Source organism: Coregonus lavaretus, assembly GCF_964263955.1.
Source record: "Coregonus lavaretus genome assembly, chromosome: 4".
NCBI classification, from domain to species: domain Eukaryota; kingdom Metazoa; phylum Chordata; class Actinopteri; order Salmoniformes; family Salmonidae; genus Coregonus; species Coregonus lavaretus.
This window is the reverse complement of record NC_139991.1, coordinates 59349447-59377098: the sequence shown is the minus strand read 5'-3', so window position 1 is coordinate 59377098 and position 27652 is coordinate 59349447. Positions and strand designations below refer to the sequence as shown.

At 43.7% G+C, this 27652-nt stretch overlaps 1 pseudogene across 1 annotated transcript; it reads left to right on the top strand.

The window, feature by feature from the left end:
- The first annotated feature begins 310 nt into the window (after positions 1-310).
- On the top strand, positions 311-6669 carry LOC311127483 (annotated as a pseudogene). Its single transcript has 2 exons — positions 311-615; positions 5430-6669. The product of its transcript is annotated as an uncharacterized misc_RNA (transcript).
- The last annotated feature ends 20983 nt before the right edge of the window (positions 6670-27652 follow it).

The following is a 27652-nucleotide window of genomic DNA, read 5'->3' as shown; positions in this document are numbered from 1 at the left end:
CAGGGAACAGGATCTCATTCAGTTTTCCAGACTAATGAATTTGTTAATGTATAGAATAATCAATAAATCTGATAATGATTGGTTAATCCAATATGACTGTTGACTGTAAGAGACTGACAAATAATTATTAGTTTTTTGTAATGAATGAATGAATGAATGAATGATGTTCAGCAAATTACCAGTTCAGTCAGTCAACAATAAATGTATCAAAGATTCTCATTCTCCCTCAGAAATGAAGTTGGAAAAAGAAGCATTCAGACATCCAGCAGTAAAAAAGAAGCTAGAAGACAAAGAAAAACAACTAGTGGAGATGAGGAAGACATTGAGGGAATCTGAAGAGAAGCTAAAAGACAAGGACTCAACACTGGAGGAGAGGAATAAAGAACTGAAGGACACAGAGAGCAGACTGGAGAAAACCACAAAGCAACTGAATGAGAACATCAAACACCTCCAGGAGAAAGATACACAACTGGATGATATGACCCAGCAAGTGAGAGAGAAAGAGAGACTACTGGAGGACACTGCCGAGGTGGAGAAGAGTAAGAGACAACTGGAGGCACTGGGGAAGGACCTGCAGGACAAGAACAGCCAAGTAGAGAACTTCAGAGACATACTGCAGGAAAAATACCTTCAACTAGAGGACAGGAACCACAAACTGGGAGAGAAGGACAAACTACCCAGAAGAGAGAGACAAACTACTAGAGGAAAAAGAAAATGAACTTAAAGAGAGGAGGCATGAACTAGAAGAGAAAGAAACTACTAGAGGAGAGAGAGAAGCAATTAAAGGAAAGAGACAAACAAGTGGAGGATGTCAACAATGAAAATGCTAAACTGGGTAAGATTATTACCATTCCATCATCATATTTATTGTACTTTCTTCTAAGCTAACATGTGGAATTGTTTTAAGATGGTCATACCATGGATCATTTAGCTATTTGATTTGGAATTTTAAGTATAAAAAATATATATTTAAAAATGATTTGGTTGTGACACAGCCTGGGATCGAACCCATGTCTGTAGTGACGCCTCACTGCGATGCGATGCAGTGCTTTAGACCGCTGCGCCACTCGGGATGCGTCAATAGACTCTTTTAAAGCCAATTATCTCAGAATCATATTTTTGCAGATAGCACCTTATATTCCCAAGCTCTCTAAATGTTCCCATTCTAAATGGATGTTATTTGTTGTTTTAGAACACGGAAAGACCTCAGATACAGGTTCCATACTCCCAGTCAGGAGGAGACAGAGCATGGATTATCCTCCAGACAGTGAGTTATCAATATTGTCCTGTTTTCTCCTGTTTTTTCTAGTCTATGAATGTTGCCTCAAACTGTTATCTACAGTGCCTTGCAAAAGTATTCATCCCCCTTGGCATTTGTCCTATTTTGTTGCATTACAACCTGTAATTTAAATGCATTTTGTAATGGAGATACACAAAATAGTCCAAACTGGTGAAGTGAAATGAAAAAAATAACTAGTTAAAAAAAATTCTAACAAATAAATGACGGAAAAGCGGTGCGTGCATATGTATTTGCTATGAAGCCCCTAAATAAGATCTGGTGCAACCAATTACCTTTCAAAAGTCACATAATTTGTAAAATAAAGTCCACATGTGTGCAATCTAAGTGTCACATGAAGAAGCTGCAAAGCTCCACAGCGGAGATGTCCATAGAACCACTTTAAGCCGTACACTCCACAGAGCTCGGCTTTACGGAAGAGTGGCAAAAAAAAGCCATTGCTTAAAGAAAACAATAAGCAAACATGTTTGGTGTTTGCCAAAAGGCATGTGGGAGACTCCCCAAACATATGGAAAAAGGTACTCTGGTCAGATGAGACTAAAATTTAGCTTTTTGTCCATCAAGGAAAATGCTGTCTGGCGCAAACCAACACCTCTCATCACCCCGAGAACACCATCCCCACAGTGAAGCATGGTGGTGGCAGCATCATGCTGTGAGTTGATGTTTTTCATCGGCAGGGACTGGGAAACTGGTCAGAATTGAAGGAATGATGGATGGCGCTAAATACAGTGAATTCTTGAGGGAAACCTGTTTCAGTCTTCCAGAGATTTGAGACCGAGACGGAGGTTCACCTTCCAGCAGGACAATGACCTTAAGCATACTGCTAAAGCAACACTCAAGTGTTTTAGGGGGAAACATTTAAATGTCTTGGAATGGCCTAGTCAAAGCCCAGACCTCAATCCAATTGGGAATCTGTGGTATGACTTAAAGATTGCTGTCCACCAGCAGAACCCATCCAACTTGAAGGAGCTGGAGCAGTTTTGCCTTGAAGAATGGCAAAAATCCCAGTGGCTAGATGTGCCAAGCTTATAGAGACACACACCAAGAGACTTGTAGCTGTAATTGCTGCAAAAGGTGGCTCTACAAACTATTGACTTTGGGTGGGTTTCTCCTCCCACTGAAACACAACATAGAGAACTGGTCAACATACTGACTCTTCAGAGACACATTTAAAAACATAGTAAATGACCTTTGCTGAATTCCAAATACAATACACATCATAGTGAAATATAGATTGTTGAAGAAAATAGTAAATATCAAGATACAGTGGCTTGCGAAAGTATTCACCCCCCTAGTTATGCACGCTCAAGTTTTCTGTTTTTTTTGTCTTATTTCTGGTTTGTTTCACAATAAAAAATATTTTGCATCTTCAAAATGGTAGGCATGTTGTGTAAATCAAATGATACAAACCCCACCAAAAATAAATTTTAATTCCAGGTTGTAAGGCAACAAAATAGGAAAAATGCCAAGGGGGGTGAATACTTTCGCAAGCCACTGTATCTTGATATTTACTATTTTCTTCAACAATCTATATTTCACTATGATGTGTATTGTATTTGGAATTCAGCAAAGGTCATTTACTATGTTTTTAAATGTGTCTCTGAAGAGTCAGTATGTTGACCAGTTCTCTATGTTGTGTTTCAGTGGGAGGAGAAACCTCAGGTACAGACCACACACTTCCACTGAGGAGGACAAACAGCATGAATGAAACCCTAAATATAACGTTTTCACTGTTGTTTTATAATGTTTCTAAATGGTCCAACCTCCAGAAAGTGTGTTGAGCAGCGTTGTGTGTTGTGTTGCAGTGGGAAGAGAGAGCAGCTGTCACGATCGTCGTTACAGGAAGCGGACCAAGGCGCAGCGTGTGAAAGAAACATGACTTTCTTTAATTAAAGTTTCTAAATACAAACAAAACACGACTCGTGAAGTCCAACGGTTAACAATACCGACACGGAACAAAAACCCACAACACCCAAGGGAAAACATACAGATTAAATATGGCTCCCAATCAGAGACAACCAGCCGACAGCTGACACTCGTTGCCTCTGATTGGGAGTCACACAGGCAAACATAGCAACAGACAACCTAGAACACCCAAACAAAGAAACAGAACACATAGAATAAACACACCCTGGCTCAACAAATAGAGTCCCAGAGCCAGGGTGTGACAGTACCCCCCCCTAAAGGCGCGGACTGCGACCGCGTCTTAACAAAACCCCAAACAGGGGAGGGCTGGGTGGGCATTCCTCCTCGGAGGCGGCTCCGGCTCCGGCCTTGACCACCACCCTTGCATAATTCCCCCGTAGCGCCCCTGGTCCGGTCTGACCCCGCTGGCTGGATCTGGACTGGACATTGACGGAGCGGATTGCTTACGCTCCGTTGTGGAGCAGCTGACCGGTCTTACCAGGCTGACGACTCGCACCCCGGGCTTGGTGCGAGTAGCAGGAACGGGCTGAACCAGGCTGACGACTCGCACCCCTGGCTTGGTGCGAGTGGCAGGAACGGGCTGGACCAGGCTGACGACGCACACCGTAGGCTTGGTGCGTGGCGCAGGGACAGGCCGGACAGGGCTGGCGACGCACACCGTAGGCTTGGTGCGTGGAGCAGGGACAGGCCGGGCAGGGCTGTCGACGCACACCGTAGGCTTGGTGCGTGGAGCAGGAACAGGCCGGGCTGGGCTGACGACGCACCCCGTAGGCTTGGTGCGTGGAGCGGGAACAGGCCGGGCAGGGCTGGCGACGCACACCGTAGGTTTGGTGCGTGGAGCAGGAACAGGCCGGGCAGGGCCGTCGACGCACACCGTAGGCTTGGTGCGTGGAGCAGGGACAGGCCGGGCTGGGCCGTCGACGCACACCGTAGGCTTGGTACGTGGAGCAGGGACAGGCCGGGCTGGGCTGGCGACGCACACCGTAGGCTTGGTGCGTGGAGCAGGAACAGGCCGGGCAGGGCTGTCGACGCACACCGTAGGCTTGGTGCGTGGAGCAGGGACAGGCCGGGCTGGGCTGGCGACGCACACCGTAGGTTTGGTGCGTGGAGCAGGAACAGGCCGGACAGGGCTGGCGACGCACACCGTAGGCTTGGTGCGTGGAGCAGGGACAGGCCGGACTGGGCTATGGAGACGGATAGGAGACCTGGAGTGAAGAGCTGCCACAACCCGTCCTGGCTGAATGCCTACCTTCACCCACTCTGTGTGAGGCATCAGCACAGGACGTACAGGGCTGTGTACCCGTACTGGCATAACAGCACGTGACACTGGAGCAGGATATCCGGGACCGCGGAGAGGCATTGGAGACCACGAGCGTTGAGCCGGCATACTCCGTCCTGGCTGCATACCCACCTTCGCACGACACGTGCGGGGTGCTCGCACAGGACTATGCCGGACCACTCGTGGCACCGTACGCCGCTCCGCATACCGCGGAACCTGCCCCGTCCCATGCTGCCATGCCTGAGCACGGGAAGTTGGTTCCGCTCTCCATCCAGGCTCCGCCAACCTGCCTTCTGGCCCCCCAAACCCGGTGGCCTCCTCTCCAAATCGCCTATTTCGCCCTGTGGCAGCCTCCTGCTGCCCAGTCGCCCATGCCGTGTGCCCCCCCCTAAAAAATTATTGGGGGTGCCTCTCGTCCGTCCGACGATGGCACTGCTGACGCCGCTGCTCCTCTCCTGCCTGGGTCTCCCCCTTCATAGCCCTCCGGTACCGGACGGCCTCCTCCTCGGTAATCTGCCCCCAACCGAGGAGGACATCCACCAGAGTCACCTCCTGCGTGTGTTCCTGGACACGCTGCTTGGTCGTTGTATGGTGAGTTTTACTGTCACGATCGTCGTTACAGGAAGCGGACCAAGGCGCAGCGTGTGAAAGAAACATGACTTTCTTTAATTAAAGTTTCTAAATACAAACAAAACACGACTCGTGAAGTCCAACGGTTAACAATACCGACACGGAACAAAAACCCACAACAACCAAGGGAAAACATACAGATTAAATATGGCTCCCAATCAGAGACAACCAGCCGACAGCTGACACTCGTTGCCTCTGATTGGGAGTCACACAGGCAAACATAGCAACAGACAACCTAGAACACCCAAACAAAGAAACAGAACACATAGAATAAACACACCCTGGCTCAACAAATAGAGTCCCAGAGCCAGGGTGTGACAGCAGCAGTCCAGACTCCCCAGTGTCTCCAAGTGTGTCTGAGCTGAGACTGGTGCTGCTGGGGAGGACTGGGGCTGGGAGGAGTGCAGCAGGAAACACTATCTTGGGCAGAGAGGAGTTTGGGGTCCAGGCCAGCCCCTCTGCAGTGACCCAGAAGAGTAAGAGGAGAGAGGGGGACGTGTCTGGGAGACGGTTGGTGCTGGTGGACACTCCAGACTGGTTCTGTCCTGGACTCTGTCTGGAGAAGATTAGACAGGATGTGGGGCTTTGTGTCCGTATGTCTGCCCCGGGACCCCACACCTTCCTCCTGGTCATAACAGTGGAGCCCTCTAAGGGGGAGGAGAGAGGGGTGCTGGAGAGAATAGAGGAGATGTTTGGGGAGGGTTGTTGGGAACACACTGTGATTCTATTCACCCATGCTGATGGCCTGAAAGAGCAGAGCATTGAGGAGTTTCTCCAAGCAGGGTGTCAGGACCTCCAGCAGCTTGTAGAGAAATGTGGGAGCAGGTACCACATCCTCAACATTAAGGACAGGGCCCATGGCACTCAGGTCCCAGAGCTGCTGGAGCAGGTAGAGGAGATGGTGGCAGGAAACAGAGAGAGATTCTACAGCAGTCAGACCTACCAGGAGACAGAGACCCAGGTTAGAGAGATGGAGGGAAAGATCCAGATGGAGAGACAGGAGAGGAAACAGAGGGAGGAGAGAAAGATGAGAGTGAGGTTTGAGAAGGAGCTGCAGGACTCTCTGAAGAAGATAGAGGGAGTGATCTAGGAACATGAAGGAGATATCAGAATACTCAGAGAACGAATAACTGAACTGGAGAGACAGATGGAAGAAGAGAGGGATGAGGAAAAGAAGAGAGAGCTGAAGAGAGAGCTGAAGAGAGAGTCTGATAGGAGGAAGGGGATTGAGAGAGAGCTAAAGAGATTAAGAGAGGAGAAAGAGAATGAGAGAAAGGAGATGGAGGAGAGATACAGACAGGAGATTGAGGATATGAGGGGAAACTATGAAGGAGAGGCCAGAGTTGAAGCAGAGAGAAACCTGATGAAGATGGTCCTACCTGAGTTACAGAGGAACATCATGATCTCACAGACAAAGATGCAGAGGGAGTTCAGCAGACAGCTGGAGGAGAAGAATAGACAGATGAATGAGAAGGATATAGAGATGAAGGAGAATGATAGACAGATTAAGGAGAAGGATAGACAGATGAAGGAGTAGGATAGAGAGATGGAGAAGGATAGAGTGATTGTGGAAAGGAATGGAGATATAGAGGGACTTATAGAAAGACTGTGGGATATGTGCAAAATAGTTCTTGTAATTAGCTTGAAGAGCAGATCACAGAAACAGGGAGAGGGAGAAGTAGGAAGAGGAAGGGGGACCTGAAGAGATCTGACAAATGTTAGGGCAGATGAGACTCCTTAATGAGGGGTTAGAAAGGAGAAAAGTTAGAGGGAATCGCACTGTATTTATTTCACAAAGTGGTATTCTTACTATTTTGACCAAAGAGTCATTCCGTTGTATTCAGTTAGAATATTTTCATCAATCAAAGTGCACAGACTGTATGTTTAATGTTGAAACTTTAAACATTCCTGGGTCGTTCCACCAATTAGGTGCCTTTTGCGTACATTCCTTTAACATTCTGTCATAAAGAGCATGTTCAACTTAATGAAAAATACCTTTTCCCATCAAAATTACTACAGTAAGTGCCTAATATGTGCCAAATAAAGTAACAGGGTTGACCGTCACAGGGTTGACGAGTTCATCTTAAATCAGCCATAAATCCCCGTGGGGAATGGAAGCTTGTTGTGTGCAACAGGGACGGGCAAGCTTGATGCAAGCTTGAACTTTTATTTTTGAAATTGTTCAAACATTTCTAGCCTGTCTATCTATGGGTAACCGGGTTGACCTGTTATGCTTGACCTGCTCAGTTTTCCACCACAAAACACCAGAAAATGGCCAAAAAGAGTAGAACCAGCTCACCTGTTTTTACACTATGATTTGATTATGAGATGTTCAATGTCTCCTTACCAAAAAAAATATTAAAAAAATAGAATAGTTTCACCATGTTAAAACGAGAGTTCAGTTCATGTAACAGGGTTGACCTTAAAATGTGGGAAAGGTTTTTTTTTAACCTTAAAATGAATCACTAATAACATGAAATTAGTAATAATCTTTAGAAATGATTTTGTCAAAGCAACAAAAGCACTAGGTTAAGTGGGTTAAAATCTTCCTAGAAGTCACAGAGGATGTAGAATTTTGCCACTTTAGCAAGTCTTTCTTCATATTCAAAATCAGATTTATTTAATTTTCCATGTGATCTATATTAAAGGGCAAAAAGTATATATTTGTGCACAATTTCTAATTAAAATATCAAAGGGATTCCAAAGGCACTAATTTCGTGGAATGACCCTCCTACAGTAAAGCTTTGAAGAGTAATGTATTTGTTTATTGTACACATTTTGTTAATTGGTCCTGTCTGTAATAAGTGACGTGAATGAATCTGTAGTCTCGTTTTTGGTTCATACAAATGGTCCAGAGCCATTCCCAGTCCCACCCAACACGATGTGCAAATTACGTCGTCCTACGTCACGCTTCCGGGTCCTGTCCCATAATATTTTGAATGGGTTTGATGATTGTATCATCACATTTGTGAAAACGCAGACATTTAAGATATATGTAAAATGATAATCGTGTTTGTGGATGAATTTACTTCTGCCAGATGCCTTTTATTAAGTGTTTTTGCTGAAGACTATTGCGCTACGTTTTTGCCCATTGAATACCATTCAAAAAGCCTACAAAAATTCAAAAACGACAAGGCTACTTCCTGGATATCAAAGATTTACCTTGATGTTATTTATCAAGATGGCCAGAAGATGGCAGTGTTTATTCATTGAACTGATTTGAACAAACTCAATGTTAGGGTTACAAGCTAAAAAAGAAAGGTGGCTAAACACTGTAGCTAGTTGAGATGACTGACAGAGTAACATAAACACTACAGGTAACAATGCTAATTTGGTGTGACAGCCAGGTGTGTTAACAACACTATTCACATAATAAACCAGTGGTGTAGTCCTTGTTTAGGTGTGTTTCCGCCCCACTACATCCCTGCTGCTGTTCTTCTATGGTGGAGCAGCCATTTTAATCTGGGTCAAAGGTGAATGTATCATTCTGGTGAGCTTGTTGTTGTCAGGTTGTTATGTGGGCAGATGTCCGCATAGAAATATTATTATAATATAATAATTATATTTCTATGGGTGTCAGTCCATTCTAATGAGTTTTTACAAAAACATTTGTCACAAAGTGCTTAACAGTAACCAGGTCTAGACCCTGAAAGAACAAGCATGTTATTGATTGGACAGAGAATCCACTGACAGGGTCTGAAAGTCCCTGATTAAAGGGGAAGATAAAAACCAGACAAATCATGTCAAATCAAATTTTATTTGGCACATGTTTCGTAAACAACAGGTGTAGAATAACTGTAAAATGCTTACTTACGGGCCCTTCCCAACAATGCAGAGAGAAAAAAAGAGAAATAATAGAAAAATAACATGAGGATTAACTGCACAATGAGTAACAATAACTTAGCTATATACACAGGGTACCAGTACCAAGTCGATGTGCAGGGATACAAGGTAATTGAGGTAGGTATGTACAAAGTGTATAAAGTGACTAGGTAACAGGATAGATAATAAACAGAAGCAGCAGTGTATGTCAATGAACAGCATTCTCACTTACAGTGCATTCGGAAAGTATTCAGACACCTTCACTTTTTCCACATTTTGTTACGTTACAGCCTTATTCTAAAATGGATTAAATTGTTTGTTTTTTCATCAATCTACACACAATACCCCATAATGACGAAGGAAAAACAGGTTTTTAGACATTTTTGCACACAATAAATACTGAAATATCACATTTACATAACTATTCAGACCCTTTACTCTGTACTTTGTTGAAGCGCCTTTGGCAGCGATTACAGCCTTGAGTCTTCTTGGGGATGACGCTACAAGCTTGGCACACCTGTATTTGGGGAGTTTCTCCCGTTCTTCTCTGCAGATCCTCTCAAGCTCTGTCAGGTTGAATGGGGAGCGTTCGTTTTGGACTGATGACCAACTGAGCATTCTACTCAAATGCATTGTCAATGAGTGCTGATAAAGATTTCATCAAAAGTGCATTACAGTGGCTTGGAACTACAATGACATTCAGAAGGAGGCAAATAATTAGTAGGAAAAGCTTTTGTCATAATTTTGATGTCACCAGATTGACTTTAGCTAGCTAAGATTGAGGGGAGGCCACCGGATTTTAGCTAGCTAACATTAGCATTGCTAGCTATTGTTGACAAACTTTGCTAGCCAATAACATTGCAATCTGTCTAATGTCAATTTGATGACATGATGACCGAGTGACGGAGGTGCAACCTATGAAATGGAAGACTGTTGCTACTGGTCCCTAGCCAGACAAATATTATGACGAAAGTCCGACATGTGTCAACTGCGCTATCTCTATACACACAGACAAACACACACACACCATGCCCCCTGCTGCCACCACAGCTGTTTGTCCCCACAGATCACAGACTGGTAATGGCCTGCAGGAACTAGTTGTGACGGGGAACAAATGCAGATAACCCCAGTTGTTGACTTCTGCCGCTATCTGCTGAGTTGCAACTGTTCCACACCAGAACCTGGCACAAATACAGTGCATTTGGAAAGTATTCAGACCCCTTGACTTTTTCCACATTTTGTTATGTTACAGCCTTATTCTAAAATGGATTCAATAGTTTTTTCTGAATACTTTTACATATTCAGACCCTTTATTCAGTACCTTGCTGAAGCACCTTTGGCAGCGATTACAGCCTCGAGTCATCTTGGTTATGACGCTACAAGCTTGGCACACCTGTATTTGGGACGTTTCACCCATTCTTCTCTGCAGATCCTCTCAAGCTCTGTCAGGTTGGATGGGGAGCGTCGCTGCACAGCTATTTTCAGGTCTCTCCAGAAATGTTCGATCGGGTTCAAGTCCGGGCTCTGGCTTGGCCACTCAAGGACATTCAGAGACTTGTCCCGAAGTCACTCCTGCGTTGTCTTGGCTGTGTGCTTAGGGTCGTTGTCCTGTTGGAAGGTGAACCTTCGCCCCCAGTCTGAGGTCCTGAGCACTCTGGAGCAGGTTTTCATGAAGGATCTCTCGGTTCTTTGCTCCGTTCATCTCTCCCTCGATCCTGATGAGTCTCCCAGTCCCTGTCACTGAAAAACATACCCACAGCATGATGCTGCCACCACCATACTTCACAGTAGGGATGGTATTGGCAAGGTGATGAGCGGTGCCTGGTTTCCTCCAGACTTGACGCTTGGCATTCAGGCCAAAGAGTTCAATCTTGGTTTCATCAGACCAGAGAATCTTGTTTCTCATGGTCTGTGAGTCCTTTAGGTGCCTTTTGGCAAACTCCCAGCAGGCTGTCATGTGCCTTTTACTGAGGAATGGCTTCCGTCTGGCCACTCTACCTTAAAGGCCTGATTGGTGGAGTGCTGCAGAGATGGTTGTCCTTCTGGAAGGTTTTCCCATCTCCACAGAGGAACTCTGGAGCTCTGTCAGGGTGACCATTGGGTTCTTGGTCACCTCCCTGACCAAGGCCCTTCTCCCCCGATTGCTCAGTTTGGCCGGGCGGCCAGCTCTAGGAAGAGTCTTGGTGGTTCCAAACTTCTTCCATTCAAGAATGATGGAGGCCACTGTGTTCTTGGGGACCTTCAACGCTGCAGAAATGTTTTGGTACCCTTCCCCAGATCTGTGCCTCCTGTCTCGGAGCTCTACGGACAATTCCTTTGACCTCATGGCTTGGTTTTTGCTCTGACATGCACTGTCAACTGTGGGACCTTATGTATACATGTGTGTGCCCCTACCAAATCATGTCCAATCAATTACATTTACCACAGGTGGACTCCAGTCAAGTTGTAGAAACATCTCAAGGATGATCAATGGAAACAGGATGCACCTGAGCTCAATTTCAAGTCTCATAGCAAATGGTCTGAATTCTTATGTAAAGAAGGTATTTCAGTTTTTTATTTTTTAATACATTTGCAAAAATTCTTTGTCATTATGGGGTATTTTGTGTAGATTGATGAGGAAATGGTTTTATTTTATCCATTTTAGAATAAGGCTGTAACGTAACAAAATGTGGAAAACGTGAAGGGGTCTGAATATTTTCTGAATGCACTGTAGGTGTTCCTCTTGTCCAGGTGGGAGAGGGCAGTGTGGAGTGCAATAGAGATTGCGTCATCTGTGGATCTGTTGGGGCGGTATGCGAATTGGAGTGGGTCCAGGGTGTCTGGGATGATGTAAAATGTAAAATGTAAAATGTAATGATGGTGTTGATGTGAGCCATGACCAGCCTTTCAAGCATTTCATGGCTACAGATGTGAGTGCTACGGGGCAATAGTCATTTAGACAGGTTGCCTCTGCGTTCTTGGGCACAGGGACTATGGTGGTCTGCTTGAAACATGTCAACATGTCTCCATCCATCATTGAATGGTTCGGTAGTTGGGTTTCCCAAGGGACTCCATAGGCTAGCATAGTTTACCTAAATTGTAAATATAGAAAAAAGGATTTACCTGGTAATGTGGGGGCATGCTAGCCCTCCAGCTCACAAGACATTATTGTTAAATATATATAATATATAAATATATAAAACAGGGAAAATATTCGTACTTTCTTTATGAAACACAATTGTCCACCCCCATGCTAGAGTGGATAATGCCTAGAAAAGCTAGTCTCGGATGTTGTGTATCGCATTCAGCAGTCTGATGTTCAGAGCCTATCCCTGGCTGAACAAAGGGTGCAACATTAGGAAGTAGCATTAGCCACTCTAGCATGGTGGTGGAAAATTGTGTTTCATAAAGAAAGTACGCATATTTTCCCCATTTTTTAATGCCTTCTCGCCATTAAATAAAGTTAAGGAGAAAATCGACGCCATTGCAGCCTGAATGGAGAATGTTTTAAGTACGAACCGGTCCATGGGGGATACAAATGTACTGCCGGCTGCACACAATGCGTTTGGTCGGTAAGATGAAATGACTCAATATCGCCATCTACTGGCCTTTGGGCTAGGTTTTGCCATAATTATGACTGGGAATAAGAAACACCACTTGGTCATCAGTGATGAAAATGACTCTTGCAAACACATTTACTTCACTACCATCTCATCTGTTATGTCTTCATCAGGATGTGGCTAGGCCTGGCTACATGTCTGAGTAACAACAGATTCTCACCAGAAACACTTGGAAGTGATGATGAAAAACACAGTTTCATTAAGTTTTTTCATCATGTACACAATGGGGTATTTACATCTGACCAAACTTGTGTGTTTCTGTCCCACCCATGCACCCCCCCCCTGACAGTCAGTGAGGACTACTTCAGTCACCTGCGCTGCAGGATACAGAGGGACTTACTCCACTCAGCTGTTTACTAACAGGGTTACCAGCATCATCGCTAAACAGGACCCCAAAAAGGTACAGTACACAGGCTGCGCGCACACACACACACAATCACAGCCATTAATCATAACTCATGGCCTGTTTGTGTGCTGTCTTGCAGCCCCTCTTTCTCTAAGTGGCTCTCCAAGTGGACCACGTCCCTCTTGAGGTCCCAGAGTGCTACATCGCCCACTACAGTTTCACAAAAGACCCGAACCGCAGGCTGTATGCTGGCACGGTGTCAGCCATGGACGAGGCTGTGGGAAACATCAGACTGGCACTGCAGGAGACAGGCCTCTGGGACAACACTGTACTGGCATTCTCTACAGGTACATAACAGGAGTGTGTGTGTGTGTGTGTGTGTGTGTGTGTGTGTGTGTGTGTGTGTGTGTGTGTGTGTGTGTGTGTTCAGAAACAGACCTTTATATAGCATAGTCCCTGAACATTCCCACACTATAGTCAACAGCACTATAGTCAACAGACTTATAAATTAATGATATATACCCACTGAATCTTGAAGAATATAACTTAAAGATGCCTCATTAGCTTAGTTCAACTACCGTACCCCACCAAAACCTGAAATGTAAGCTTGTTTTACTCATTTACATTTACATTTTAGTCATTTAGCAGACACTCTTATCCAGAGCGACTTACAGTGTATAGCTTCAAAATATGGTTTAAACTATACTTTTTATATAATGCATGGTTAGTCCTTGTATCCATAGCTTTGTCCATACAGTGAGGGAAAAAAGTATTTGATCCCCTGCTGATTTTGTACGTTTTCCCACTGACAAAGACATGATCAGTCTATAATTTTAATGGTATGTTTATTTGAACAGTGAGAGACAGAATAACAACAAAAAAATCCAGAAAAACCCATGTCAAAAATGTTATAAATTGATTTGCATTTTAATGAGGGAAATAAGTATTTGACCTCTCTGCAAAACATGACTTAGTACTTGGTGGCAAAACCCTTGTTGGCAATCACAGAGGTCAGACGTTTCTTGTAGTTGGCCACCAGGTTTGCACACATCTCAGGAGGGATTTTGTTCCACTCCTCTTTGCAGATCAGTCATTAAGGTTTCGAGGCTGACGTTTGGCAACTCGAACCTTCAGCTCCCTCCACAGATTTTCTATGGGATTAAGGTCTGGAGACTGGCTAGGCAACTCCAGGACCTTAATGTGCTTCTTCTTGCGCCACTCCTTTGTTGCCTTGGCCGTGTGTTTTGGGTCATTGTCATGCTGGAATAGCCATCCATGACCCATTTTCAATGCCCTGGCTGAGGGAAGGAGGTTCTCACCCAAGATTTGACGGTACATGGCCCCGTCCATCGTCCCTTTGATGCAGTGAAGTTGTCCTGTTCCCTTAGCAGAAAAACACCCCCAAAGCATAATGTTTCCACCTCCATGTTTGATGGTGGGGATGGTGTTCTTGGGGTCATGGGCAGCATTCCTCCTCCTCCAAACACGGCGAGTTGAGTTGATGCCAAAGAGCTCGATTTTGGTCTCATCTGACCATAACACTTTCACCCAGTTCTCCTCTGAATCATTCAGATGTTCATTGGCAAACTTCAGACGGGCCTGTATATGTGCTTTCTTGAGCAGAGGGACCTTGCGGGCGCTGCAGGATTTCAGTCCTTCACGGCGTAGTGTGTTACCAATTGTTTTCTTTGTGACTATGGTCCTAGCTGCCTTGAGATCATTGACAAGATCCTCCCGTGTAGTTCTGGGCTGATTCCTCACCGTTTTCATGATCATTGCAACTCCACGAGGTGAGATCTTGCATGGAGCCCCAGGCCAAGGGAGATTGACAGTTATTTTGTGTTTCTTCCATTTGCGAATAATCGCACCAACTGTTGTCACCTTCTCACCAAGCTGCTTGGCGATGGTCTTGTAGCCCATTCCAGCCTTGAGTAGGTCTACAATCTTGTCCCTGACATCCTTGGAGAGCTCTTTGGTCTTGGCCATGGTGGAGAGTTTGGAATCTGATTGATTGATTGCTTCTGTGGACAGGTGTCTTTTATACAGGTAACAAACTGAGATTAGGAGCACTCCCTTTAAGAGTGTGCTCCTAATCTCAGCTCGTTACCTGTATAAAAGACACCTGGGAGCCAGAAATCTTTCTGATTGAGAGGAGCTCAAATAGTTATTTCCTTCATTAAAATGCAAATCAATTTATAAAATTTTTGACATGCGTTTTTCTGGATTTTGTTGTTGTTATTCTGTCTCTCACTGTTCAAATAAACCTACCATTACAATTATAGACTGATCATTTCTTTGTCAGTGGGCAAACGTACAAAATCAGCAGGGTATCAAATACTTTTTTCCCTCACTGTACATTTGAGAGTGGTTACATTTCTCCATCCCCATCCCACAGCCCCACCCCCCACCAAAACAGTGGCAGGGTGAGGCTTTGTTATTGTTTTAACCCCTTTAAAGTTTAAAGACAGTTTTTGTTACAGTGGATAGGCCTATGTTTGCTCTGTTTCCTGCGCTGTGCTTCACAGTGAGTTGAACTTCATAGCGCTTTTTGATTTACCAGAACAGACCATTATAACATTATTCTATGGTGTGTAATATTCCAAGAATTTTTGCATCTTGTTGGGTGTCAATGTTATCATCAAGTATTTTTTTTCACTGCTTCAAGTGACTCAGGTCTGAACAGTTTCAGTAACACCCGGAGTATCCACTAGAGGTCAGCAGGTCCTTGCATTTGACCCTGGTTAGTCCTCTGTCAGCCCCTCTCCTCTCGTCGCTGTATACGCAGGGTTGTCAAACTCATTCCATAGAGGACCTAATGTCTGCAGGTTTTAGTTTTTTCCTTTCAATTAAGCCAGTGACAACCAGGTGTGGGGAGTTCCTTACTAATTAGTGACCTTAATTCATCAATCAAGGACAATGGAAGAGCGAAAACCTGCAAACACTTGGCCCTCTGTGGAATGAGTTTGACACCTGTGGATAGAGGATCATTATCACACAGATGGGAGCTATTAGGATACGGAAACAGCCCTGAGTTGAAAGATTCTCAGCAGCCACAGACAATTGTGAGCACGGGAAGTCAAGACGTACTGAAGTAGTGTACGCTTACTGTTAAAGGAACAGTCTGTAAGATGTGCTGTGGTAGGCTTACCGTTAAAGGAACAGTCCGTAAGACTATACTTTAAGCCAGTAGTTCTGAAAGTAGCGCTCACAAGCCAAAAGTGGTCCCCGAAAATCTGCACCAGGTCATTGCTCTCTCTCTCTCGCTCTGCTGTGTGTGCAGCTAGCTGTCACTCAAATGGTGAGGGGCTGAAACTCATTGACTAGAACTCAAATTGCTAAGGAATTGGTCCACGTGGGGGGAAATGTAGGGAAAATGGCGCTGCACAGCTTCCAGTAAACAGTCACTTTCAAACTAGGGATTTCGTGGCTAATTGAGGTAAAAGAGTAATTCTGTTCATAAATTCTGCATGTATGAACTACACATTGACACATCCAGCCCAAAGCGAGAGGCTACTTAGTAGCTGCCAAAGTTCCCGAGCATGTCCTTAAAGAAAACGTCTGTAGGATGTGATGTGTGTAGGCAGATCATTATACATTCAAAATTGTTCTAATTTACCACTGTGGAGGTCTCCTTTAACATACTAATCAAATTAAATCAAATTGTATTGGTCACATGCTTTGTAAACAACAGGTGTGGTCCTCTGTAGCTCAGCTGGTAGAGCACGGCGCTTGTAACGCCAAGGTAGTGGGTTCGATCCCCGGGACCACCCATACACAAAAATGTATGCACGCATGACTGTAAGTCGCTTTGGATAAAAGCGTCTGCTAAATGGCATATTATTATTTATTATTAACAGTATTCTTACTTATGGGCCTTTCCCAACAATGCAGAAAGGAAAAATAGAGAAATAATAGAAAAGTAAAACATGTAATAATAAAAGCAACAATAAATACACAATGAGTAACGATAACTTGGATATATACAGTTAATGTGCAGGGGTACGAGGTAATTGAGGTAGATATGTAAATATAACTAAGAATAAAGTGACAGATAATAAACAGTAGCAGCAGCGTATGTATGTTATGAGTAAAAAAAGGGTCAATGCAGATAGTCCGTGTAGCTATTTGGTTAAAGGAAAGGTTCACCCATTTTGAATGTTATATTGTTTTTGTGCATCTCTGAGTGATGTTCTATCGATTCCCTGGGTAATTTCATGTTTTCATGTGTATCTGAGTTATTGGCGTTCAAGCAGGCAGAAATCCGGCCAGAATGATGTAGCACCGTGACAAAGTCGCTCTCACTACACTGGAAGTTAATAGGAATACGACATTTAGATCGTGAAAACGTCTGTCATGCATGTCAGATTTCCATACTAGCCGATGTCATAACTCAGAAGGATGTCTTCACTGGAATGAGCCATTGATCATAGTTTTGCGAGATAATTTTGTAATTTAACGGAGGGTCTAGCACATTTTTCCTATTTGTCTGCCTGTTTAGTCCAGGGTGCATTGAATGGTGCAGTTGCCAGAGATATTATAGAAAGGAGATAGGAATCCAATGAAAGAAGGAACGTATAACGCCCCACCCAGCAGACTGTTGACCAATCGTGTTCACGTTGTCATGCTGCATCACACGGTTGCTAAGCTAATGGTCACTCAATTCCTTCTCAAAGTCAGTGTAGATGTCGAGAAACGTGTCTATTTTCCTCTGAAGTACATAATGTCACGATTCCAAAGCTACACGATACTACAGATAGCAAGTTAATTATCTCACATCTTGGAATATATTTGTAATGTTGCACTTCTTGTTGATGAAATTCGTGCTAATGTTGGGTTTTTGAGCTAGTGCCAATAGCCTCCCATTCTCCCACCCCCATACTCCCAAACTCCTTGAAGGAGAGCGGTCCTTGTCCCAGAATTGCCCAGAATGCACCGTGCGGCATATTGACGTCGCATGGGCAGCGTTTCCCATCTCCTCAAAATAGACTCCACTCTGTGAGGCACATCGATCTACAGGTTGAACATGGTGAGATTGTAGACTCCTAAATTGATAGTGCAGTTTGTTTAGATGATTTTATAGCTAACTAACAATGTTACATGCTGTAGTGGAGCAGGTTGAGAGCGTCAAGTTCCTTGGTGTCCACATCACCAACTAACATGGTCCAAGCACACCAAGACAGTCATGAAGAGGGCACGACAAAACCTATTCCCCCTAAGGAGACTGAAAAGATTTGGCATGGGTCCTCAGATCCTCAAAAGGTTCTACAGCTGCACCATCGAGAGCATCCTGACTGGTTTCATCACTGCCTGGTATGGCAACTGCTCGGCCTCCGACCGCATGGCACTCCAGAGGGTAGTGCGTACGGCCCAGTACATCACTGGGGCCAAGCTTCCTGCCATCCAGTACCTCTATACCAGGCGGTGTCAGAGGAAGGGCCTAAAAATTGTCAAAGACTCCAGCCACCCTAGTCATAGACTGTTCTCTCTGCTACTGCACGGGAAGCAGTACCGGAGCGCCAAGTCTAGGTCCAAGAGGCTTCTAAACAGCTTCTACCCCCAAGCAATAAGACTCCTGAACATCTAATCAAATGGCTACCCAGACTATTTGTATTGCCCACCCCCCACCCCCCTCTTTTACGCTGCTGCTACTCTCTGTTTATTATCTATGCACAGTCACTTTAATAACTCTACCTACATGTACATATTACCTCAATTACCTCGACTAACTGGTGCCCCCGCACATTGACTCGGTACCGGTACCCCCTGTATATAGCCTCGCTATTGTTATTTTACTGCTGCTCTTTAATTATTTGTTACCTTTATTTCGTATTATTTTATATTGTATTTTTTGTGTGATTTTTTGTAGTATTCTTTCTTAAAACTGCATTGTTGGTTAAGGGCTTGTAAGTAAGCATTTCACTGTAAGGTATACACCTGTTGTATTCGGCGCATGTGACAAATAAACATTTGATTTGATTTGAGTTGATGTTGTTGTTGGCATTATTGTGTGTAGCTACGTTTGCTAGCTAGCCAGCAGTGTTGTGGTACTCGAGAACACATATTGAGTGTCTCGGTCTTGTCTCTGTGTTGGATACATTTGTACTCGGTCTTGACTCGGTCTTGGACAGTGAGGACTCGTAATTTCTTCCCGAGACCAGCTGAGTAAAAACTCATAATTATCAGCTGTGACTGACCTGCTTCGCCAGGCCAAATATTAATGAAACATTAATATAGTATCTTAACAGCCTTTATATCTATTATAGACATGTTTGCGCAGTGGCGAACCTATAGGCCTTCAGTGTGTGACAGGTTCATGATTCTGAAAGGACAGCAACCATAATACCAGCACACTCATGTAGGAGAGCACACTTTTTGTAAAGTAAAAAGGGCCAGTGTTGTAGTGGAGGCTATACGCAGGTATAAGCCGCATACAAATCAAATCAAATCAAATTATATTTGTCACATGTGCCGAATACAACAGGTGTAGACCCTACAGTGAAATGCTTACTCACAAGCCCTTAACCAACAATGCAGTTTCAAGAAAAACAAGTATTAAGAAAGAAATAGATAAGTAAAAAATAACAAATAACAAATAATTAAAGAGATGCAGTAAAATAACAGTAGGGAGGCTATATACAGGGGGTACCAGTGCAGAGTCAATGTGCGGGGACACCGGTTAGTAGAGGTAATTGAGGTAATATGTACATGTAGGTAGAGTTAAAGTGACTATGCGTAGTCAGTGGGCATTGCATATACTCACTTCTTAATCCCTACTGATGCGTATCAAAGTAGTGTAGTGGCGGTAAACGACTTATCAATTATGTAGTACAATAGAGAAATCATGCACAAAGTAGCCTATGCAATCGCAAAGCACATGAAATATATTCACATGCGCGCCGCACACATAGCTAGTTTCAGCAGAATATCATCTGCAGGCAGCTAGAGTGTGCAGCTCTTGACTGGTTTTGGCATGGAGCAGCTCACAGAAGAATGACATCTTTAGCGGGTAGGGTAGGAAAGACGTTTCAACTTATGATATCTACCAGTAAATGCTAAGGCAACAATGGGTATGCAAACCAGGTATTGAAAAAGTTTAGTCCGAAGTGTTGGTTAGTAGGCTATTTGTGATGCACAATTGTCATCATGCACTGATTACATCAGGGGTGTAGACATGGATGGGCCTGGGTGGACTGAGGCCCACCCACTGGGGAGCCAGGCCCAGACAGGCCCACCCAATCACATTGATGTGGTTTAAGCATTGTTGTGGACTTAGACCATCACATTTTTGTATTTTTTCTATTTAAAAAAGTGTGATTTTGAGAGTGAAAATCTGAAAAATCTACTGGAAAACTCATTAAAAAAAACATAGGAAAACATAGGATTTTTCACACAGGGGGACTTTCCTTCACTGGGCGAGCCATTTGGGAACTTTTGGGCAAAATTAGAGTATACCCACTTCTCCAGGCATCACTACACCACTGCCGATGGAAAGACATTAGTCACACACAGCATGATGTTAAAGAATAAGCAGTCCATAAACTCGAAAATAAGTCAGTAGATCCCAATCATAAGAATACAAAAACACAAGCATTAAGAATTTCCCAATCAACTATTACTTTCCGTTGCAAAAAATGCTACAAAACCAACTTTATAAGAGGTTTTAAACATTCTATTTGACTCAACGTTCCATGACGTACACTAAGGCATTGTTTGCCGAATAGATGGATGCAGTTCAATGCATGATTAATATAATTCACCAATACATTTCTTGGTAGTCCAAAAAACATTGCTATCAGGTTGTAAATCACAGCTGGCCTGGTACATTGTTTGCTGCCTCCATTCAGGATACACTGATTCAGTTTCAATGACTCAATATTCTGGACAAAAACGGACAAATGTATCTAAGGCTGGGAATGTCAATACAATCAAACTAGCAAGGGCAATGATTACAAGTCAGTCATAATGTGGCTAATAGGCTAGCAAATCTATTTATGTAGCAAGCTAAAAACACGCAGCCTAATGATAGCTAGTTAGCTAGCTAGCTGCTAGGAGGATATCATGTCATGCCATTGGAGGAGTCGGTGAGTGACTGACTTTTTCTCCTCATATCGTTTTTCTGGTGGCTATACACAGCTAGAGATGCAGGTGTCATTTGGTTCACTAGCAAGAGCTTGAACGACTGTTATCCAGTTAGCATATCGCTTGCGTTCGCAAGTTCACTCTGGCTTTCTACTCCGACTTCAGAGCACTCTCATCTGTGTGCCTGAGCGCAGAACAACTGATGAATTTACGAACGTGCAACACCCGCTGAAAATGACCGGTGTCAGTAAATGTAGACAAAAAAAGTAATAGTTAGTCACGAATGCTCTAGATAACATGTAAACAGCCTAACCAGCTCTTCTATGGCGAGTAAAATTGTCAGAGTGACGTGTTCTCTCATTTGTGTCTGGAAGTAGCTAGCTAGCCAACTTTAGCCAGTTAGCTTTGGTGCTTGGTTGGGACAAGCATGCATTGGCAGGCAAGCTGCAGAAGGACGAGGAGGATGCAATTCCCCATTGTTTATCAGTGCAATTTTGATGGCCAACTAGCTGAAAAAGTTTGAGAGGGTTTATCTAATTTTTCTTTGTTAGATTTGAGCTCATCTTGCTCTGGCTAGCATTAGTTATTTATCTTGTTGTTGTTGATGTGCATAACTGAGGGAGAGAGCCTACCTTTTCATGGTTGTTTGATCAATAGGATTGTAAAGTTCCCAAATGTAAGAGGACTCCCGTGGTGTTTACATATTTGCAGAAATACATTCAGGTGTATTTTGTGGCTTTTGGCAAATGCGTTCTAATGATCTAAAGTCGCGCTGTTGCAACTGCCTGTAAACACACAGTCCAGTTCAAAGTGAATGATGGCAGGCCCGTGTGCCAAATGGCTTGTTTGTATAAAGGCCTACTGTAGCTCTGATTGGCTATAGCGCACCGGTCCGTGTAGACTATGGTCCTGGACAAGGCAGATGGTTTTATTTGGTTTTATTTACCTCAGTGTCTATTAATTGTCCAAACGCACGGCCGCTTTCACACTCTATATTGTTATAGAATTTTCACAAATGCCTTAGTATACGTAATTCCTAAACATTCTAAGAATTTATGAAAACGTGAAAATTACCAAATCTATGTGGTCGCTTGTCAGAAAATGTAAATCTTCCTGGGGGTGTATATGAACAGATTTTAGTAAGATTTCATGTTGCTAAAATGCTGTCAGTTCCACTTTAAATGCAACAATGTTTCACACACAATTTTTTTTTTATTTTATTTTTTATAATATGTTTATTATTTTCCAATAAAAATAAAGTAAAAGAGACAGCAATACAAACAATGACATTCATTGTACTGTTGGATGGGATGGCCAGTTTAGAGGACAAAACAAAAGTTAACTCACACATACACAAAATAAAACAAAATCCTATTAGGTGGTACGTGTATAAGAAGACAGCATATAGTCATTACAAGCAGTGTAGTTCAGCCAAAAAATAAATATTGAGTGGAGTACAGCACAGAGTAGCAGCAGATCGTCAGCCCAGTTATGAAGCGGGACTAGACCATTTATCCAGTATCGGCTGCCATATTTTGTAAAACAATGGACTTCTATTGGAGGTGTTGTATCGAATCTTTTCCATATGGATTACATTCCCTAAATCCCGTAACCACATTTCAAAGGTAGGTACAGTCTCCAATTTCCAAAATTGCAATATGAGCCTTTTGGCTAATAGAGTACAAAGAGAGACAGCTTTCCCCTCCTGGTTATTCCCATCAACTGTACCAAACAGAGCGATCAATGGGTCTGGGGCTAGAACTCTATCAAAGGCCTTAGATAAGTAATCAAAAATGAGAGCCCAGTAAGCCTGTAATTTAGGGCATGTCCAGAATAAGTGGGACAACGTCCCCTCCTCCTGCTTGCACCTCTCACACAGTGGTGAGGTGTCCGGGAATATTTTATGCAGTTTTACTTTTGAGTAGTGTAACCTGTGTATCACCTTAAACTGTACAAGGTTGTGTCTGGCATTCACTGAACTGTGGTTTATATTCCTGAGAGCTTCTATCCAGTCCTCATTTGAGATTTCTGAACCAAGTTCTTGTTCCCAAGCCCTTTTAATGGTGTCTGTGGATACCTCTATGTGGGCCTGTAGCACATCATACAGTCTGGAGACCGACCCTTTTGAATGGGGTTTGACAAGGATCAAGCTATCTAATTTAGGACTATTTGGCTTCATGCCATACTGTAGGATGTGTGTCCTTAAGAAATTCCTGATTTGGAGGTATCTGAAAAAATGTGTTGTTGGCATGTTGAACTTTGCCTGTAGTTGTTGAAATGAAGCTAACTGACCATCTATGTATAGATTACCAATTGTTGTGAGCCCCTTCTCCCTCCACTGTGAAAACACCACATCATCCATTGCAGGGTGGAAAGCATGATTCCGGCTAATCGGGCTGTCTATGTACACAGTGGGTATGTTAAGAAAATCCCTAATCTGTTTCCAGATCCTAAGAGTATGACAAATGACTGGATTGGAGTCATAAGTGGCTTTTTTCACATATGATGGGCTATTAACAAGTGCAGGGAGTGAGGAACGTTGACAGGAGGCCTGCTCAATCAAAAGCCATGAAGGCATATCCTTCCGTCTCATCTCAGGTAAACTTTCCCTCCAGAAAGACACAATGTTCAGATTAGCAGCCCAATAATACAGTTTGAAGTGAGGAAGGCCAAAGCCCCCCTCTATCTTGTACTTGCATAAATGCTTCTTTGCAATTCTGGCTGCCTTGTTATCCCATAAAAATGGAGTTACTATTGAATCCAGTTTCTTAAAATAGCTTTGTGGTATGAAATTGGGTAGACATTGGAAGAGGTAAAGAAACCTGGGTAGGACAACCATTTTAATAGCGTTTATACGACCAACCAAGGAAATAGGCAGAGTTTTCCAGAAATCTATATTTTGTTTAAGCTGATATATTTTCATGTCCCAATTCACTTTCAATAGCTGGTCAAGGTCTCTTGTCACTACAATGCCAAGGCTTGTGAACTTGTCCCTCACTGTTCTAAGCGGGGTAGATTGCAGAAATTGCATATCCACAGGCCGTGATATTGGCATCATCTCACTTTTTTGCCAGTTTATCTTGTAGCCAGAGAAGGAGCCGAATGTGTTTATCAAGTTAAGTAATGGTGGAATAGACGTTTTAGGCTTGTACAAAAACAAAAGAACATCGTCTGCATATAGGGAAATTTTGTGCTGTGTGTCTTTTATTTTAACAGAAGCTATATCGGCACATGCCCGAATGCGCGTAGCAAGGGGTTCCATGGCTATAGCGAAGAGAGCAGGCGAAATAGGGCACCCCTGTCGGCACCCCTTGAACAGGCGGAATGACTGCGACATTTCCTGATTGGTCACCACGGACGCCATTGGGTGTGCATAAATAATTCTTATCCAATTAATAAATTCCTTTCCAAATCCGAAATGCTCCAGAACCGACATCATATACTTCCACTCAATCTGATCAAACGCCTTCTCTGCATCAAGAGCTATTACCACTGCCTCAACTTTATGATCATGATACATTACGTTGAAAAGGCGTCTCAAATTGTAGTATATATGTCGGCCCGGGATAAAACCTGTCTGGTCAGGGTGTATGATGTCGGAAATATATTTTTTCAATCGGTTTGCCAATATCTTTGTCAACACCTTGTTTTCTATGGGGAGTAACGACACGGGGCGATACGACGACATCTCCATGGAATCTCTATCTTTTTTCAAGATCAGGGCTATTGTAGCCTCATACAGTGTTTGCGGGAGTTTGGTATTTTCTTTGGATTGTTGAAACATTCGCAGCATAAGTGGAGATAGACTAGCGCAGTACTTCTTATAGAATTCTATTACATATCCATCGGGCCCAGGGGCCTTGCTGTTTGGAAATTGTGCTATCGCTGTGTTAATTTCATCTAAGGTTATCCCTGCATCGAGTGCGGCAGCTGCCCCCCTGTCTAGTTTAGGAAGTTCACAATCAGCGAGAAAGCGTTCCATAGTTTGTGGATCAGTAGCATCGCATTTTGATTGGTATAGCTCTGAGTAAAACTGTGCAAAGCATTTATTAATGTCCTGCGGATCTGTTACTATTTTACCCTTCTTGTCTTTTATTTTGTGAATAGCTCTAGATGCTTGTACATGCCTTAGCTGTCTTGCTAATAATTTATGTGGTTTGTCCCCCAGTTCAAAATAACTTTGTTGCGTTCTAGCAAGTAAAGAGCCCACCCGTTTCGAAAGGATGGTATTGTATTCATACTTTAACTTTGTGATCTTCTCAAGGACTGTATACGAGGAATTTGTCCTAAAAACGTTCTCCTGTTCCCCTAACTCTCTTTCAATTTCTCTCAGCCTAGTATTGGCACGTTTCTTCCTCTCTGATGTATAAGAAATAATGTAACCTCTAATCACAGCCTTTAGAGATTCCCAAAGGGTGGAGTCGTCAACATCCCCCGTGTCGTTAGTACTGAGGAAAAAGGCAATCTGCTCCTCCAAATACTGACAAAAAGCCTCATCTTTCAACAGGTATGCGTCTAAGCGCCACGGTCGCCGACCTGTCGACATATTGTCGAGTTTCAGCACCATGGACAGAGGAGAGTGGTCCGTAATTAGAATGGGGTGATAGGTAACCGACTCAGCTGCTGAGATTAGTTTGGAGTCCAACAAAAAATAGTCAATTCTGGAATATGATTTATGAACTGATGAGAAGAAAGAATAATCCCTGTCTGTTGGGTGCGTCAGTCTCCAAATATCGACAATGTTAAGGTTTGTCATCAATGTATTTAGACAGACACTGGCATTTGATTGTTGAAGTGACCTTGATAGCTGTTTATCTAAAAGAGGGTCTAACGTACAGTTAAAGTCACCTCCAACAATAACACTTGTATCCGAGATATTTGGTATGGCCTTAAATACCCTTTGAAAAAATACTGGATCATCGAAGTTGGGTCCATATAAATTGACCAAGGTTATTGGTTTTGAATTCAGTGTACCAGCCACAATAATATACCGACCATTAGGATCTGAAATCGAGGTTGAGTAAACAAAAGGAATGTTTTTCCTTATCAGGATTGCTACCCCTCTCGCTTTTGCATCAAAGTTAGACTGGTATATCTGACCGATCCAGCCGACTCGTAGCTTGGCCTGCGCGGGGCGTTTAATATGAGTTTCTTGAAGAAGCACTATGTCAGCACCCAGTGATTTAAGATGAGAAAAAACCTTAGCTCGTTTCACGACATGCCCTAATCCATTACAGTTCCAGCTGACTATCTTTATTCCACCTGGTCTACTCTGTGCTCGGTCACTATGTGGCATTTCTTATTTTAAAGCAAATTGCTGCTGTCATACAAAACCCAGAAGAAAAACGTCCCGCCGTGCGGGAGCTTGTCATGCCACCTGTACTAATAAACGTGAACATAAAACACAGACCCCAACCCCCCTCCCGTCCCTTTACTGAGTGACTTCCCCAAACGAAGCACTCCTTGGCTAACACACAAACGTTAGGGTGTCTAGACATAAAGCTTGAACTAACTCGTCGTCTATAGATGCTCCGCATATAAACTAATATTAAATAACACTTAACTTAACTCTCATGTTAGGGGGTGAGTGGCGCTAAAACATGACATGCCAAACAATGCTATATTAGCCACAACATCTCACCTATCCTATAAGTCCCAATTTCTGATCTTCTGATCGAAAAGACATAGGCCGGAAATTCAATTCACACACATTCCTGGCCTGTATTTGGCCATTTAGCCTGCTGGCACAGCCGTTCTGTATCCTCAGCCGGGGAGCTTGCTTGTCAAGAACAGATCTGCCTCTTTTGCGTTGTCAAACGTACGTGTTGATCCCTCGACTGTCACCTTAAACCGGGCTGGGAAGAGGAATCCATATCGGATGTTGGCCGCCCTGCATTTGTTGCGTACCTCATCATACTCTTTCCGTTGGTTCCTCACCTCCAAGGTAAGATCTGGGTAGAAAGACACCCTGGCTCCGTTGTAGTTAAGGGGGAACTTTTGACTAGCCAGCTTGAGGATGAGATCCCTGGTGTGGGGATAGTGCAGCCTTACAATGAATGGCCTTGGTGGCCCGCCCTTGGCCGGCTTCGTTGCCTGTGCTCTGTGTGCGCGGTCGATCAGGATGGCCGTTTTGAAGTGTTCACTCCCCAGCAATGCCGGTATCAGCTCCGAGACAAATTCAGTGGGTTTCCCTTTCTCCGTGTCCTCCTGGATCCCACATATTCGGATGTTCTGGCGTCTTGAATGCGACTCGAGCATTTCCAGTCGGGCCTTCAGGGTTTTGTTGTCATTTTTGAACGTTGCGCACTGTTTCTCTATGTCCTGTAGCCTGGCCTCGTGATCGATTGTCGTCTGCTCAACCTCGTGCACCCTTCCCTTAGTTGCCTTCACAGTTTCGGCCAAAGTCCCAATACTCTTTGAGATATCAGCCAACCTTGTGTCCACCTTCTTGCTTAGTGCGTTTATGGCAGCCAGTATGTCACTTTGAGTAGGATCTGTGGGGAACTCTTGGAAGCTAGCCTCTTCAGCTAGCTCCTCGTGGGTCGGCGACGTTGAAATTGGTTCGTTGTCTATCTCATTCCAATTATCTTGTTTAGCGCCCCCTTTTTTGTTGCCTTTTCCCTTTGTCATATTTGTTTGAAGTTATAGGTTGTGAGAGGTTAAGATAAATATTA